The sequence below is a fragment of the Talpa occidentalis genome, unplaced genomic scaffold, assembly GCF_014898055.3.
Source record: "Talpa occidentalis isolate TD23 unplaced genomic scaffold, MPIMG_talOcc4v2.1 talOcc4.12, whole genome shotgun sequence".
NCBI classification, from domain to species: Eukaryota; Metazoa; Chordata; class Mammalia; order Eulipotyphla; family Talpidae; genus Talpa; species Talpa occidentalis.
This window is the reverse complement of record NW_023601212.1, coordinates 2059797-2076311: the sequence shown is the minus strand read 5'-3', so window position 1 is coordinate 2076311 and position 16515 is coordinate 2059797. Positions and strand designations below refer to the sequence as shown.

General features: G+C 37.1%; 1 long non-coding RNA gene across 1 annotated transcript in view; it reads left to right on the top strand.

Annotated features, from left to right (window-relative positions):
- The window catches only part of LOC129145444 (uncharacterized), a 106397-nt gene extending 90103 nt beyond the window's left edge, over window positions 1-16294 (top strand). The window contains exon 3 of the long non-coding RNA XR_008550981.1: window positions 16208-16294. This is a non-coding gene — a long non-coding RNA (uncharacterized LOC129145444). The remainder of the gene's footprint in view (window positions 1-16207) is intronic.
- Window positions 16295-16515: the final 221 nt, after the last annotated feature.

Sequence of the window (16515 nt, the reverse complement as noted above, 5' to 3'; positions counted from 1 at the left end):
TATTCTGTATTTTCCTGCTGTTTCTTTGAGAATAATTTTAGGCATTTGATATCATTTGACTTATGTCTGTTTCTTGCAAACTAACACAGCGTTGTGGTGTCACTAACCTGGTCTTCAATTTTTTACATGTTGTTCAGCGTGTTTAACATTATTATTTATTTTAATACTTGGTATCTCTGGATTTATTTTTCCTTGCACTGCTTTATTTTTTCTTACTATGTTTTCTTGCAATTCAGAGAGACAAATGTTTCTTCTGCAAAAGTTTGAAAGATTGAAATCTTGTGTTTAATTATGAGTGCAGTTATAATTTCATCAGCTGCATAGGTAAATGCATATTTCTGTAAAAATAATTACCAAAATAAAAAAGAATTGAACCCATCTCCCTCAGTAAAAAATTCAGTGCATTTTTATAGCCCTAAATATTTCCCTCCACTTTACAATGACTGTTAATTTATTTGAGAGTTAGAGATGCAGCTTATAAATAATTATTATGATTCAACATGCAAATTATATTTCTCAAGAATTTATTTTGCTCTTGCATTCATTTAACTATATTTACTGCAATAATTTCTATTTTTCAATGTCCTTTCCAATATTATTATGCCATTACTTTCATAATATTGATTTCTTAATTTTAATTTATCTCTATTTAAAAGAGTGCATTTCAATCCCTTTCCTTCAAGGAAGGTAAATAATTTTTTTTCTAAGTGCTGTCATATTTGCTTTACAGTCATCTGTAATGGACTATTTTGGCTCATTTTATTTCCTACCTCGTTGAGTAGAGCATTCTTGTGAGTTGCCTGTGCTCTTGAGAGGAAGGCTGGGTTTCAGTCCCAGATTGACCAAGTACCTGTCCTCCATGACTAAGTCATGTAACTTCTCCTTAACTCTATCTTAATTTTTTCAGAGGAGTTAATGAGGGGATCAACTTTATCGCAGCAAGTTAGATGAGCTAATACTTGAGTTAACATGCCTAAGTACTTAGAGTACCTGATCCTAAATAAGTTCTCACTATATTAGCAGTGATTGTGTAAAGATTCTGAATTCAGTCTCCTGTCTCCATTACATTCTGCCTGGGTGCTCATGGCAGCCTTTTGAAATTACCAAACCTGTCTTTTGCTTTTGCCCAGAAAGCCAAACTCTAGACCTAATAATTTTGTTTACAAGGAGGAGGAGTTTATTTGGGGTGGCCATCAAGGGATTCAGTGGGATACCTATCCCACCAAAACCAGCTCCAGGAATGGCAGGAGAGCTGTGATCCTGCTAAGGGGGGAGGAACTTGAGGGAAGTTCAGAGCTATGGTTTCCAAGTCCCAGGAGGTGCTGGGCAGTGTGGTGGATGTGACTCAGGGGTTTGATTTCCCCAGTGAGGTGTTTTCTCAACAGTCAGCAGATACTTGTTTCTGAAACCACTATCAACCTCAGAGGGGTGCCGATAATTTTATTAGGGACATAACACAATCAATTGTCCAAGTTTCCAGGAATACAGCTGGACCCAGTTAATGGTTAACCATGAGGAAATATTAGGGGGAAGCAAGAACAGAGGCAGCTAGAGCTTAATTGCACTGTTTTTAGTCTAAGAGAGATTTTTGTTGAAAATCAGGAGAGGATCCTGCTACCCTTTCGTTTTAACCTTGAGATACAAAAAGTTGCTTGAAACTAGTTAATGTCTTGGATTTATAGGCAGGACATTTTCTTAATTAAAAAAAAAGTTTCAATTATGAATAAACAAGGTATTATGAATAAACAAGTTATGGTATTATTGTTCTATTAATGTTCTATTTTTTAATCCCAATTCAATCTTTCTTAGTTTCTGTCTTTTCACTTAAAAACTTTCTCAAGTTTTCATACCACTGAGCTTATTTTATGCTTTATAATTTTTATTTTTATTTTTAAACATTGTTTTCTTATTATCTTCTAACTCTTCTTCTCTGTTAACAACTTAACCCATGAACTTACCTGCCCCTATTTCTATTATGTAGAGAAACTACATCTTTTGCTTCACTGGGAATGTATCAAATAGATTGCTTCATTTTTTATTGTTATTGTTATTATTATAAAAAACACTTCAAACACGGTACATATGGCAAACCATATTTTGTAGCATACAAGTCTCCAGGCTATTTCTTGTCTCCAGCATTACAGGATATGATCTTCCTTCCTCCGCTACTGCCTAGAGCTGAGGTCCTTGGAGCTGTGATCTGGAAGTGAATAGGAAAGCATGCCTGATTGATGACCGAGGGTCAGAGGGACAAATCTGACTGTGGCTGATGAGATCACCCTAGTCATGCCAATTTAATTTTATGGTCAGTGTGATTCTACATCTGAAAGTTTGGGAGCAAAGACCACTGTCCTCAGTCTCGCATCGTCATTCATCCTGTTCTTTTCTCACTGCTTGCAAAATTTTATCTGTATAAATCTTACTCGGTTTTGTTCATTTTTCTAGGCTTAATTTATAATATGGTAATATGAAATGGTGGAAAGTTCGCAAGTTTTCATGCTTAAAATCTTAGCTTGAACACGGTTTTTTTCAAGGAGACTTTTCCTCTTGAACTGGTTAGTTTTCTTTTTGGTCCTGTAACTTAGCTTTTTTTGTTACACTCTGGCAGACTAGCAGCGAGGTCCACTGTGGGTTTTAACTTATTTACCACTATCTTCATAGGGCCTTTCTATGGACCTGAGGCAAATGCTTATCAATTATGCATTGAATTGTATCAGTTTCCAATGTAAGGATTGGGTTTTTCCCTTGTTTCTTTTTTGTTAAGTAGTCAGATTTTCCTAATTCTGTGTATTTTACTCCCATACCTTAGGTACAACAGGTCCCCTGCTTTAATTTTTGTGATCATTTTGATCAGAATGATTATATCTTTATGAGACACTGGGGTCATCTAAGGAGCAAACACTAAATATAATGCAAAGATATTTAAATTTAAAGTTCAGTTCTCATCTTGCCTCTTGCTAAGAGATAATTCATTGTGTACAAACTGGTTTGCACATATCAATTTATTCCTGCATCAAAATACTTTTTTCTTCTCAGTATTCACTGCATTATTTAACATTGCTTTCTATCAGTTTTTGTCATAATTTTTATTTGGTTGGGAAATGAGAAGACAGAGTTGGTAACTTTTTTTTCTCAGTGAATTAAGATAGAGAAATTCATTTTCTTAGTTTTAGTAAATGCAATCTACTCTTTTAACTAGACCTGTGTAAATTTGAATAAATGGTCATCATTTATTATCAGTTTTTGCCAGATCTGTTTAAACTGTTTTGGCAGATTGACAGTTAAAGCTATGATTCTTTAATCCTCAAGAACAGAGAATTAACCAATACACAGAATAAGTTAAATGAATAATTTCAGGGAAAAAGTAGATAATGGAAGGAACATGGAATGCTGATAACTGAGACAGCATATCACAAAAATAAATTTGTGCTATAGAAATTTAGAAAGATGAGGTAATGAGAAGACAGAAGCTGAGGTATTACTTTAAATAAGAAGATCCTTTTAAAATCAATTTTAAAATACCAGCTAACCATTGCAGAAGTGATGACCCCTTTTCTATCCTAATACAAACAGACCACTGGATTCTTCTAGATTGACACAGATTCTCTATGTTTTCCAAGGACAGCTACAGGCAGGAGTGAGTAATTAATTTAAAAGTGGAAGCTCCAGTGAATGTTTGTATTTGGACTATTTAGACACATTTTACACTCCCTGATTACCCTCCACTATCAGCTACAACAACATGGACCCACAATTATGCTGGAGAATTTCTTTTTTTTTTTTAAAGATTGATTTATTTATACATGACCCAGGGTACAGTCCAGATACAAGGGAGGGTGAGAGGATTCACCAGAGACAGAGCTGGGAACAGAACAGGCAGACTGACAGAATACACTGCTGAGGGGAGCAGTGGGCAAGACAGGAGAGGTCTGATGCACCATGTGGGTTGCTCCCTGGCCGGCCAGGTTCGAACCTGCACTGCAGAGGCTGCAGAAATCTTCACAGTGCAGCGTTCAACCACCTGCGCCACCAGGGAGGCCCTGTGTTGGAGAATTTCTTAACAGATTCCAAGTTGAAATGCTGTCTCTACCAGCTTACTCCTAGAGAGGTGTATGAGTTAACAGGCCCACCTATACACAGGGCACTTTCAGTAAAAAAGAAAAAAAGTCTAATAAAATGGAAACAATAGCAGTAATAAAAAGAAGAAAAGTAATTATAACTGCTATTATCAGAGAAGATATTAAGATCTAATTTGTAGTAAAATAAAATTTCAAAACCAATCAACTGCCCATCAAAATAGCCAACAACAAACAAATGGTAATGGAAATCACCAACTAATGAAAATAAAAATGTCAAAAACAATTTACAAAAATCAAACAACCAGCAAACGTCCCAAAACAGCAAATGCAGAAGACAGTGACTTTGAGCCTAAATTACATATCTATTTTACATCAAAAAGATATGAAGAAAAATGAGACTAAGTATTCTCAGAAAAAAGATTTACCTCCCCTGCTGTCTCATTCAGAAAGCTCAAGAAAGACCAAACCTCCAAACAAGACACAGGAAACTACAGAGATCCAGAAATCATGGATGGACTCCAAAACATTACAAAAAATATTAATAAAAGGAATTCCCAGACTATTTGCCTGTTCTGCTCCCCACTCTGTCTCTAATGAATCCTCTCACACCCCATATCTCTGGCCTGCACCCCAGTTTTTGTGTGCATCAATAAATAAATCTTTTTAAAAAAGAAGAGAAAAATATTAATTTCAATGCTTGAATAATTTGAAAATAAAGCTATGTACACATAAAACTGGCCCAAAATGCAATTATTAATTATGGAGATGGGAAAATATTTTGCAAGTTATGAACAATATTTTCTAAACTTAATGAGGTAAATGTTAAATATTTATTTAGAGAACGTGTAATGAATTTACGTTATAGGTATGGAGCAGAAGAAATGTGTGTGGGTGGATAGGTTGTTGTTTATTATCATTTTCCTATTTAGAAATATATGTACTAATAATTTTATAAGAAAAGAAGAATTAAAAAGGGGAAACAAAGATTAAGAATATGGAAGACTGGCTGTGGCAAAATTTTTCATTTTTAATAAGTTTTATTTGAATTATTTAAATGTATACGTGAATTATAACACTAATTTTTAAGTTTTTAAAAAGTGTTGAAGTAGATTTAATCTGTGATGTTAGAAGTTTTGGGAATTATCACATGGTAATTAAATGATTAATCAAGAATAATTGACGGTACGTGTAAATAGAAATATGCAAATACATAGTATACTCACAAATATGTACATTTGTACACAATTTATTTAGAAAAAGATTTAAGGCCAAGTAAGGATTCAGTAACTGGTGACATATGGGCCAGCATCAACTACTAACAATGTTTTCTTTTCTTGAAACATTTAAAAACAAATATGAATTATTTGAGTAATCCATTGCATTCATTTAATTAGCTATACTCTACCACTTAGTGGTATCTAGGCCTTCAAGTCATTTGAATTTATGATATAATGACTTATAAAGGCATATTTATTTTTTAAAAAAGATTTCTCTCATTTATGAACTTACTTTCTGTTGACATATAAAATATTTATTAATGGTTTAAAATCAATAGCATCAAGGTAAATTATTCAATCTAGAACTGCTAAAGTTCTAGAGTTCAATACCTTAAATTTAATTAACATTTTGAATATTAAATAGAAATTCCAGGATGCTACTGACTTTCTTCTAACTTTGAAGAACAATAACCCCACAAAGCTAGAAATCTGAAAGCTAATGAATCTTGCAATATTACATGATAAACTGTTTCTCTACTGTAGAGAAAGTTCAAGTCAGGGATTCCCAAAACATTAACTGAGTATTTGTGCCATTAACTTCTTTTGCTGTATGTGTCTCTCAAATTATTTTATTATGGAAAATACCACCACCATTATAACTATTGATATTTATGTATACTTGCATATAATAAATATCTATATTTTAAGTTATCAAATTTATCAAAGGAATTCCTTCATAAACCACCTTGATAGCTAAATCCAAATTAGTGTAAGCATAGTCTATTTAAAGTTTTTATATGTAAGAAATTTGCTTTGCAAAGAAGTTTTTTTCTTTTTTTTTTTTTTTGCAAATACTCCCTTATAGCCTGTGTGGAAGTACATCATAAGAATATGTTGCTGTGAGGCCCTGGCCACTGTTGGAGGTATTTTGCATACCTTTCACGAAATCTTTCTAAAAGTATAATTCAACTCAAGTTATATGTGTATCACCACATATCAGGGAAATATAATTTCAGGCAATTATGCTAACAATAGTTTCATTTCTACTATAGACATGTTTGAGACACACGTTTTAAAATCCATTAATACAATCAGATTGTTCCAGAGTTATTGTGCCTATTCTCCACACGTGCCGCCTTGCAACTACTGGGGATTTAAATTAAACATGATGCCATCCCTTTCCCTTTTACTATCAACTAGGGAGTCAGATATAAAAAGATAATGACACCACATTGTATAATGCATCCGTTACAACGTGGGTAGGGGCCCAGTACTCTGAGATTATCACAGAGCATAGCAGAAGGAATGACAAATATGCCAAAAGTTGTCAAAAAGGCACTGGATAACTATCACCCAGCTATACATAATGCCCCTATTTTGTAAAACAATGGTAGTCATGGCAAGAGCCACCTCCTGGAAGATTTATTGCTTATAATTCTGCTGGTGGTGATTATTAGACTTGTTGATATTGTTAAATCTAAAATGCCCAGGACTTGGGTGATTTGCCCAGTGATATGGCAGAGAAAGGCTGACCTTGTTAAAGTTGACACATTAATAATATGATCAGTGAGTTGGCCAGAGGAGAAAGGTAGCCTCTCAAGAGAGAATGTGCTCCTACTTCTAAGATCATAAGGGTTTCTTCTGCAGGTTTACTGTCGAGGAGATTTAGACAAGAGCCTTCTTGAAGATATCTGTGGTTGTAGCTTTTGTCTAATGTAGAAAAGATTCATAAAGTTCAAAAAATTCATAAAGCTTCATAAAAACACAAAGGTGATTTTTTTTTAATTTTTATTTTTTTATTATTTTTTTATTTTTATTTATTTTTTTTAAGAAACCTGCCCTGGCAGAAGCATGGCCAGTTTGGACTAAATGTGACATAAGCAGTATCAAGTGAGTAAGAGATCTTTGGATTCTCAACTTGTATGGGCAGAAAACAGAATGGAAAGGCCCCTTCCTTGAAAACTGAGTTTTACTACAAAACAAAGAAAAACAAAGATAAAGAGAATTCAGAGGGCAGAGCCTAGAAAAATCACTGAGAACAAATGGGGATGAGTCTGTCGCTCGTTTACCCACTTTCTGAATGTTGCTGTTTGATGGGTGTGTAGGAAGCAAATGCCTGTCTCAAGTTCCCAATCACAACGGAGTAATTTTTTTTTTTTTTTTTTGTGGGACCCTCGCCAGCGGCCGAGGATTGAACCGGCGCTGCAGAGGCTGCAGGCAGCCTCGCAGCCCAGCGCTCAGCTGCTGCGCCACCAGGGGAGGCCCCACAAGGGAGTACTTTTGAGGGGCTCTACCAGAGACCAAATTAAGGAGTCTCCGTCATACCTGGACCTAAAACAGATGACGAAGCCCTAAACTCCACTCTGAGATGACTGGTACCCAATGGGATGAAACATCCAGGTAGTATTTCCAGAGAACCAGTACATTTTGTATGTAAGGGGGATATGAACAAGTGACTGAAGAAGGCCCTTGGCAATTGTAATGTGATATCTCTGAATTTTCTGACATTCCTTCCATATAATCCCTGGAATCTGGGCTCTGTCACCATTAGACCCATGGAGAGCTGACCTGATGTTCCACCATCCTCTGGTCTGGCCTTGAAGAAACTCCAGCTTGCACATTCTGTATCTGGAGGTGCTGGCCTTTTGCCTCATTATGCTGTTGGGAGGGGCTGGGAGAGATGTTCTGACTGACAGGCCAGTGCAGTGCAAGCTGCAGAGACAGGCAACGTCAACCTCCAGCACTGGGCAAGCCTTCAGGTACCTGCAGCCCCAGCTTTCCAGCCGCGTCAGATGACGCCACCGGGAGAAGGAGCTGGCAGTGGCCTACGTGGCCCAGCCCCTTTGGAAAACAGTATGAGACTTCTCAGAATGTTACAAAGAGATCTACCACGTGACCCAGCAATGTCACTCCTAGGTATCTGCCCAAAGAACAGAAAACACTAATTCAAAGGGCTGTCTGCTCTCCTGTCTTCACTGAAGCACTGTTTACAATAACCAAGCTTGGAAACAACCCAAATGCCCAAAAACAGATGTGTTGATCAGAAGGATGTGGTCTATATACACAGGGGACTATGCTCATCTACATAAAAGGATAAACTCTTCATTAGTCCCTGCATGGATAGAACTGGAGAGAATTACGCTAAGTGAGATGAGTCTGCAGGAGAAAGACAAATACTGGATGGCGTCACTTACATGTAGAATAGAGGAAACGAAACAAAGGATTGAATAAAGTTGAACCAAAAATAAATCCTAGATTAGCCTGATTAGAACTGAGGATACCAGAGGGGTGGGGCAGCAGTGCTGCAGATGATGGTGGAGACCAGGGGTACTTTTGCTGTGGGTGTGGTACCACCTGGAGAGGGAGCTCCCAAAGCTCTAAATCTCAGCCAACCTTGTAAAACAATGTCACCTCAACAAAATAGTTGAAAAGAGAAATGGATAAAATATAACTCTAAAAATTTTAACGTCCTTGCCTTATCTGAACCTGGTAGGTTTGGATCATAGTCCTGAAAGACACTGTCCCAAATAACTATAATCTCAAATGTTGAAATCCCAAAAGAGCAACATTCCTAAAATCTACAACCCCAGAATCACAATCCTGAAAGATCAAATTCTGAAAATACAATTCTGAAAAACATTTAGAAAACATTTCTTTAAAAGACATTTATCTACATTTTTTAAGAGGATTTATTTGAGAAACATGAAAACACAACAGAACAGCCAATAAATCACTTTACACAAATAGAATTTGTATCAAGAGAAATTTTAACTTTCACAAATGTAGACACACAAAAAGAACATCTCTTCATTGATTGAGGGATTGTCAACATTTTTACAAACATGCAGAATGCTTGCACAAAAAGTCAGTGTTGTGATAATGCACTTTCAGGAGTCAAATTTGCAAAAGTATTTATAAAACAAATTAAACTGTGTAAAAGTCTTTACACAATTTATAACTCCTGTATTGGAAATAATCTGAAGATTAAGTACATAGCGTAGCAAATATGAATACATTTATTAGCATAGAAATATTCTGACAATTTAAAATAATGGGGAAAAGCTTTAAAAAAGAAATTTGACATGAAAAATATTACAGGGATAGATTATGGTCAGTTTCACAGAGGTAGTTCATAAAATCTGCCTTCACAATCATTAACTGTATTTTGAAGTCTTCCGTCGTGAAGAATACCTCCTTTTTTTCCCTTTAGGACTCGTCTCGCCTCGGAGAATACGTTTATACTCATTTTTTACATGGTATTTCTCTCTTTGAAATTCTTCTGTGAATTGATTATCACCAACCTGAATTCCCTATTACATTTCTCCATCTGCTGTGCCTTGCCTCTGTCTTGCAGAAATCCATTCCACCCAAACACGATGGCAATACGGTGCTGATGGAAAAGCAACACCTTGGTTTCAGTGTCTTCTTATCCTATCAGGCACATAATTATTTTCGAACCAGTCAGTAACTTCACTGGCTTCTTCTGACAAACGTGACTTTAATTCATTAAAAGCTCCTGAAGCTGGAGGAAATCTGGAGCAAATTACATGGCTTCCAGCTGAATGTTTTGTCTCTGTTCTATCACACACATGGTCGATGCATTGATTTGAATTTTCCACCCAATGCTAATGAAAATGCAAACTTTATTAGTCGTGCCTTACATTTCAGTTTTAGAAGCCTGATAACACCTAATTTCAAATGTCATTATGGTTTGAGAATTCCACTGACATCCATTTTCTTCTGTAAAGTCCACCAAATGCTAAAAAAAAAAAAAAAAAAAGCCTTCATAATAATGTTTTGCTTTTCTAGCCCTTAATACATAAATGAGCAGTTAAGTTATAGACTTTTCAGAAGCATCCAGGGCATAAATTCCATATACTTGACTGAAAACAGTGGCGACACTTTTGAAAGTGCCATCCACTCCCCAGAGGGAAGGCCGTGCTAGTTGTGCTGTGTTAGATTTAGTGGTGAATGTAAGAAGTCTGTCCTCTTCACACTCAAATCCCTAACCACGAAGAGTTCACCTTTAATGTGTTTTGTATCACCGGAGAGACCTCTATATCAGCAGGTGTATTGCTTCAGAAGGTCACTGAGCTTGTTGGATTCTTTTTTATTTTCTGAGAAGGGCATTTTTTTTTGAAGGCAAGCAAAGCAGAGTGTAAAGGGCCAGACATGTTATATGATTTAATAATTTGGCAGGGGAGATTTCTTGTAATTTTGACCTGTGTTTTCACTTCTCTTGAACTTTCAGAATTTCATCATTTAGGGTTTTCATCTTCTGGATGGTGATTTTCAACTTTAGGGATTTTGATCTTTCAGGATTTCAACATTAGGGATGATGGTGTTCAGGGCCGAGACTTTGGGATTATGATGGATGCTGGCATCTAGTTCTGATGCTTGTTCTGTCTTTAAGCATTTTTGTTTTTGGCCTTTTCGTATGCCTTGTAATTTTGTCTTCTTAGACAGCATTGGTGTACCAGATAAAAGGGACTGTTCAACATAACACAGGCTTGCTTGCCATAGAGTGACTTTGGGGCTGTGGGTGTGTAGGGGAGAATTCTAAAGCCCTGTGATTACATCTCAGACTTTATTGAGCCTGTGCTAGTGACTGCACTTTACGAATCCTTGTTGGTGATAATCTCCTCCCACTTGGGTTGAACAGGATGACTACGGGGTGGGCAGAACTTGGGTGTTTCTCTTCCTCGAGGCAGCTAGGTTCTAATAAAACCTCACCAGGTAAGGCTCTGATGAAAAATTTTCTCTTGAGGACACATCTTAATAAGAAAGAATGCTCCTGAATAATTCAGCATGTCTCCTTCTCGCTTCTCTCTGCCAGAATCTAGAGGGGATTCTCCTTTGATACTCACTGTGAGGACCAGGGAGGGCTCCTGGCGGTAAGCTAACAAAGATGGCGGCCCTCCACGACTGAGTCCCCCTGGAGTTTTAACTCTTAGGGTCATACTCATCGAACTTCCAATAATTAAAAAGTAACAGTCTAGTTGTCTGCTGGTGGGTTTCTCCTCCAGTAAATCACTGTTTTCTGTGGTTGCCTATCAAATGTCAGTGTTGGATGTGTAGTTCCTCTGTGGCCTCACTCCCCTAAAGGATTGAACAAGATACATTGCTTTCGGTTTGTTCTGCTTTACCTGTTGTTAGGATGGAGAGGTGACTTCCAAGCTTATTACATACAGAGTGGAATAGTACAGACCTTTATGAATATGTTTTGATGAATGCAGTCCTGCACTTAACAATAGTTCCACAGACTGAGTAGCTAAAGAATCATGCTAACTTTCACCAAGTCCAATAAGGTATGTAACACGGTCTCCATTTCACAGATCAGAAAAGGAAGGCTTATTGATTGATTTCTTCTATATCATAGAGTAGTAAATGGAGGTCTTTATACTCAAAATGCTTTTTCTTTGAAATCAGCCTCTACCTCCAAGCAACCCACATATCCCCTCTCTTATTTTCCTCTCCTTCCACTCTATGTACTAACATTTGTCTTGTCTCTTGCCCTTGATTATTACAGTCTCAGATTTCACTATGGTCTTAATATCTTAGACTTAGCATTACTTTTTGATTCAGTATTTCAGCAGATAGATCTATGTTCGATTCCCTCCTCCCACATTCTGAGTCACCTGTTCTTTCAGGAAGAGCTGACGCTGAAGGCAGCCTGGACTTGGTATGATAGTAGAATATTTTGTAGAGTCCTTTTATTTTGCAGTGTTCAAAACTATTGTGCTTATTTTTCTATGACAATCCACTTTTATGACTTTTATCAGTTGATTTCTTTTAATTTCCTATACTTGTTAGTAATAGGAAATCCTATTCCTCTACAAAGGAGCTAGTGCTGTCTTTTTCTATCTGTTATTACCTAGTACATTTATAACAATACAGTAAGAAAGAGATAATGCATTTGATGACATCTTCTGGTTGTTGTATGCATCTTTTATTTTTGTATCTTTATGTTGTGATTATTTTGGATGTGGTGCTGAACTCTGTCAGAGGTTCAGCTTTTCTGGATTTCACAGTCACTGAGAATATTGTATAACCACGGCATTTTGTCACACTATGTCAAACCAGAGCATCTTCAATCTATGAATCTCTCCTTGGAGGGATCTAAATACTCTGTGATGACAAGACAATTTCCCGAATGTGTTCTCAGTGATATATAAGTTTATTTGTAATGAAATCCATCCAAATGTCTGTGGTTTATATCTTAAGATTTATAGACTATTGATAACAACTCAAGCACAATAAATCTAACAAAACCTACTTTGTTTTTAAGCAAAAGTTATAGCTGCAGGTATGATTTCAGTTGCATATGACTCAGGTATAATACAGTTGGTTATGGAAAACCAGGACTGAAATTAAGTTCTGAGGATTAAGACTATTGAAGTCAATGGCAAACTTTAGGAACAACTGTCACTTGCTCTGAATCCAGAGAACAGACCACAGGCTTTGTGGGATTGCACTTAGTTAAGCAGCCCGAGAAATCCTCAGAGCAGACAAGACTTAAGTTCCCTGTTATGGTGAAAGTTGGTCTGTGGCTGTAGTGCCCAGAAGCCTCAGGAAGGACTTCTTAGGACCACTTTGAAAAATAGTATTTTGCTTTGTTCTTTGTCCCTACTCTACTGGTTAGTCCGTGTGGCTAAAGGGCCTCTCTAAGTTGTTAATTTACCATAGAATTATCTTACAAGGTTGCCTACTCTGAGTAGTCTGAAAAGCCTAGATGGGTTTTTGCATACCTTCTTTGCAGAACTTGTCCTCCAGCCCCTAACGCCCTGCTGAATCCCATCATAATCGTGTGTATGTTCCCTGTTTTCATTTCTCTGTTCTCCTTGAAACATGACTACAGTGTATGGTCATCTTAATGTGTCATTATAATCAAAACTAGAGTTGCTATAGAAAAATACAGAAGCTTAATGCTGCAAGTTGTTACAAGGAAGGAAAAGTGTCCGTTCCCTCATACGGGGGAGCTTTGTGAAGTGATATGTATCTGGAATCATTAGATAGAAAGAAAATGACACAACACCAGGTACTGGTGCTCATTGCAAATGAAAATCTGTTCTTGAATCAATTCATTTTTATTGAGAACCTATTGTTGGTCAGGCATTGACTATAGTAATATGCACACTTAATACAACCCCTGTCCTCATGGAATATGGTCAGATTAGATCAAAAGTGATGAGTGTGATGAGTAAAATGCATGACTGTACGATGAGGTTTTCAGACTGTCCCCTCCTGCCCCCCAAGTGGAGCACCACAGTTAGATTTCCAGTAAGATTCCCAGGAGAAGTGTTCTATTTTCGTTTTGTTTGACTAAATTGGGTTTTTATTTTTATGAGTCCCTTCACCCATCTCCTACTATAGAATAATCAGAGTGGTAGAGGCAAACGGGTAGGACACACAGAGCAGGTGAAAAAGAGCAAGCCTGTCCTCGCAGTGGTGAAAGTGGGAAAATGAAAACAAAAATGGATATTTAAAAAAGTGACAATGATGCCAGATTATCAGGAGAGGAAAGTGTGAGGTGGCAGTTACCACACGGTAGGCACTCACTCAGGATTTTGTGCACTTCATGGTCTGATACTGTTTAATGACTCTGGAGATAAACATGAGTTAGACACAGGGAGATATTCCAAACCAAGTATGTTATTCAGAGCAGATAGGTCTCCCTAAGGTCATTTCTAAGATCCTAATCTCAGCAAATTAATGCATGAAAGTTCATTTTCAGCCGTGTTCTGGCCCACATAGGAGGCACAGTCCTCTTTCTTATGCCTGTGCAGCTCTGAGCCGGGTAGCGCAGAAGAGGGAGGCCTGGCAGGTGTTTAAATCGCTGGACTGAGATGCAGCTTACCTTATTGCATTGCTTGTGCCCACAATCCAGCGCAAGAGCATTTCACATAACCCAGCTCTAATTACAAGGGACATTTGGGAATTTGGGAATAGAGCCTGTATCCAAATGGAAGATGTGACTTGATGAACAGCCAGCATGGTTTCTGCCAGACACAGGAAAGGTTAACTGTTGCTAGCAATATAACATTTATAAAGGTCGTGCGTTTATTATGCCAGTCACCAGGTAAAGAGTGAAAAACGCCTTCTCAGGACAGGAGGAGGTTATTTTTTGTGTGTCCTATGGAATAAGAGCCCACTTGCCCTCTGTAGGAGTATTTTACTCTATTAGCAATTTAATAAAAGCATTTAGAAGTAACTTTGAGAATGTTTTTAAAAGTATGAAGACGCTTACAAGAGGTTTAATGGAAATTTTTGTATAAACAAATTGGCAAAAGGACCAAAGGGGCATTATTTCTGACACTGATGATTTCAAGTAGTTTTCGAGAAATAGTCATGTTACATTGGACATAAAATGATACGTAAAGAAATCAGTCTCAGCCGTTCAGGCAGTGTCAAGCAGAATATCTACTCTCATCTTTCATCCTGACCTTTATACATTACTTTAAAAAGAACCACACAATAAGGTTTTCTACATAAAGCAACTAATATTTTCAACCAAACTGTATATGTAGCTTAATATAATCATTATTGAATACTTAAGCTAGTGTTGTCTCTTAATATGACTAATTTTTGACATATATAAGGATACATCTGCACATGTATTTGTGCTTTTAAAAGTGAAAACTTTTAACTTTACATGATTACTTAATTCTATCAAGAGTGTGGGTGATCTGACATATATTCTTAAGAAAGAATAAGATCATACAAACGATTTTCAGACTAGAATATTACATTGTTATTATTTAATTATGCCCTAATTTAGTTTATTGAAATTTATGCTATAGAATTAAAGGCATTAGTATGGAAGTCAATGCATATTTGGTTTCATTGACAATAAAAAGAAATAATAATTGACGTCAATAATTGAGTAAATATGTGTACAGCTAAAGTATAGTATTGTTCAGTGGAAAAAAGTGATGGGGAAACATATAGAGAAAAGTCTTATTATACATAAGGTGATACAGTTGTATTGGTATATATGCATGAATGGAAGTGTATGTTCGGGATAAAAGTTGTGGAAGGTGCCCTGATATCAGACCCTCAATATCCATTAACGTAAAAGGGCTATGGTTGGAATGGGACAAAAATATAGAACAAAAATGCAACATCTTTGTAATGAGTAGTGTTTTATAATGAAAATGCCACACACAATCCTATCTGTCACATTGTTTGAAAAATATTAAGATGTTAAGAACATCGGGGCCTCCCTGGTGGCACAGAGGTAAAAGTCTCAGCTATCAAGCTATCGCCAGCCACTGGGGCACGAGTTTCATCCCTGGCCAAGGAGCTGACCCACGCGGTGCAGCAGACCTCTCCTGTCTCCCTGCTGCTCCCCTCAGCAGTGGATTTCAGTCAGTCTGCCTGTTCTGCTCCCCACTCTGTCTCTGGTGAATCCTCTCATCGCCCCTCTACACCTGTAGCCTACACCCCAGTTCTTGTATGCATAAATAAATAAAAAACAAATCTTTTTTAAAAAAAGAATGTCTGAAGCATGGCATAAAAAAAGAACATTTACTTCTTTAGCTCACTGGGAGGTGGGAAGTATATGTCTCGAGATTCTATTGCTTTATATATTTCCAGCAGTCAGCACTATTTTCTTAAAGGAAGAAACAAAAACCTGCCTGATGGGGGGGGCACTTTGATGAGAAGGCCACTCTCCCAGAGCGAGGCTCCCCCATTGCTCTAAGACTTGTTGACCCCTGCTATTTCCCCAAATGTGGGGAAACTCAACTGCCTTCTTTGTAGTAATGGGGGACTGTGTTTCTGCTCTCCCCTGAAATAAAATTAATGAAATATTCTAGAAAACCTTTACATTATAACATGTCATCACAACTTACTTATTTGTGTGTTTTGTTTTTTTTTTTTTTGTATTCTCTTAAATGGGGGAACTTGCAGTTTCTGCAGAATCCACTATTTGCCTGAAATCTCAGTCTCGTGGATTATCCCAGTTATGAACAGGCACTCAGAGGCTGTGGTGAAGACGAGAAGGTAAGAATTTGGCTTTTCATGAACCTTTCAAAATTCTGACCCCCTCTACTCCCGCATCAAATCCTGTCAGAATGGCTGGCTCCTTCGGTGGCCTTTTTTATAGTCTGTCAGTAAATCTGTCAGAAGCCAGTTTTTCTTATTCTTATGAATTTGCTCAAGACATTTCCCCAAGCATCTTGCTCTGAGTTATGTTAAGCCCAAAACTACAGATATTG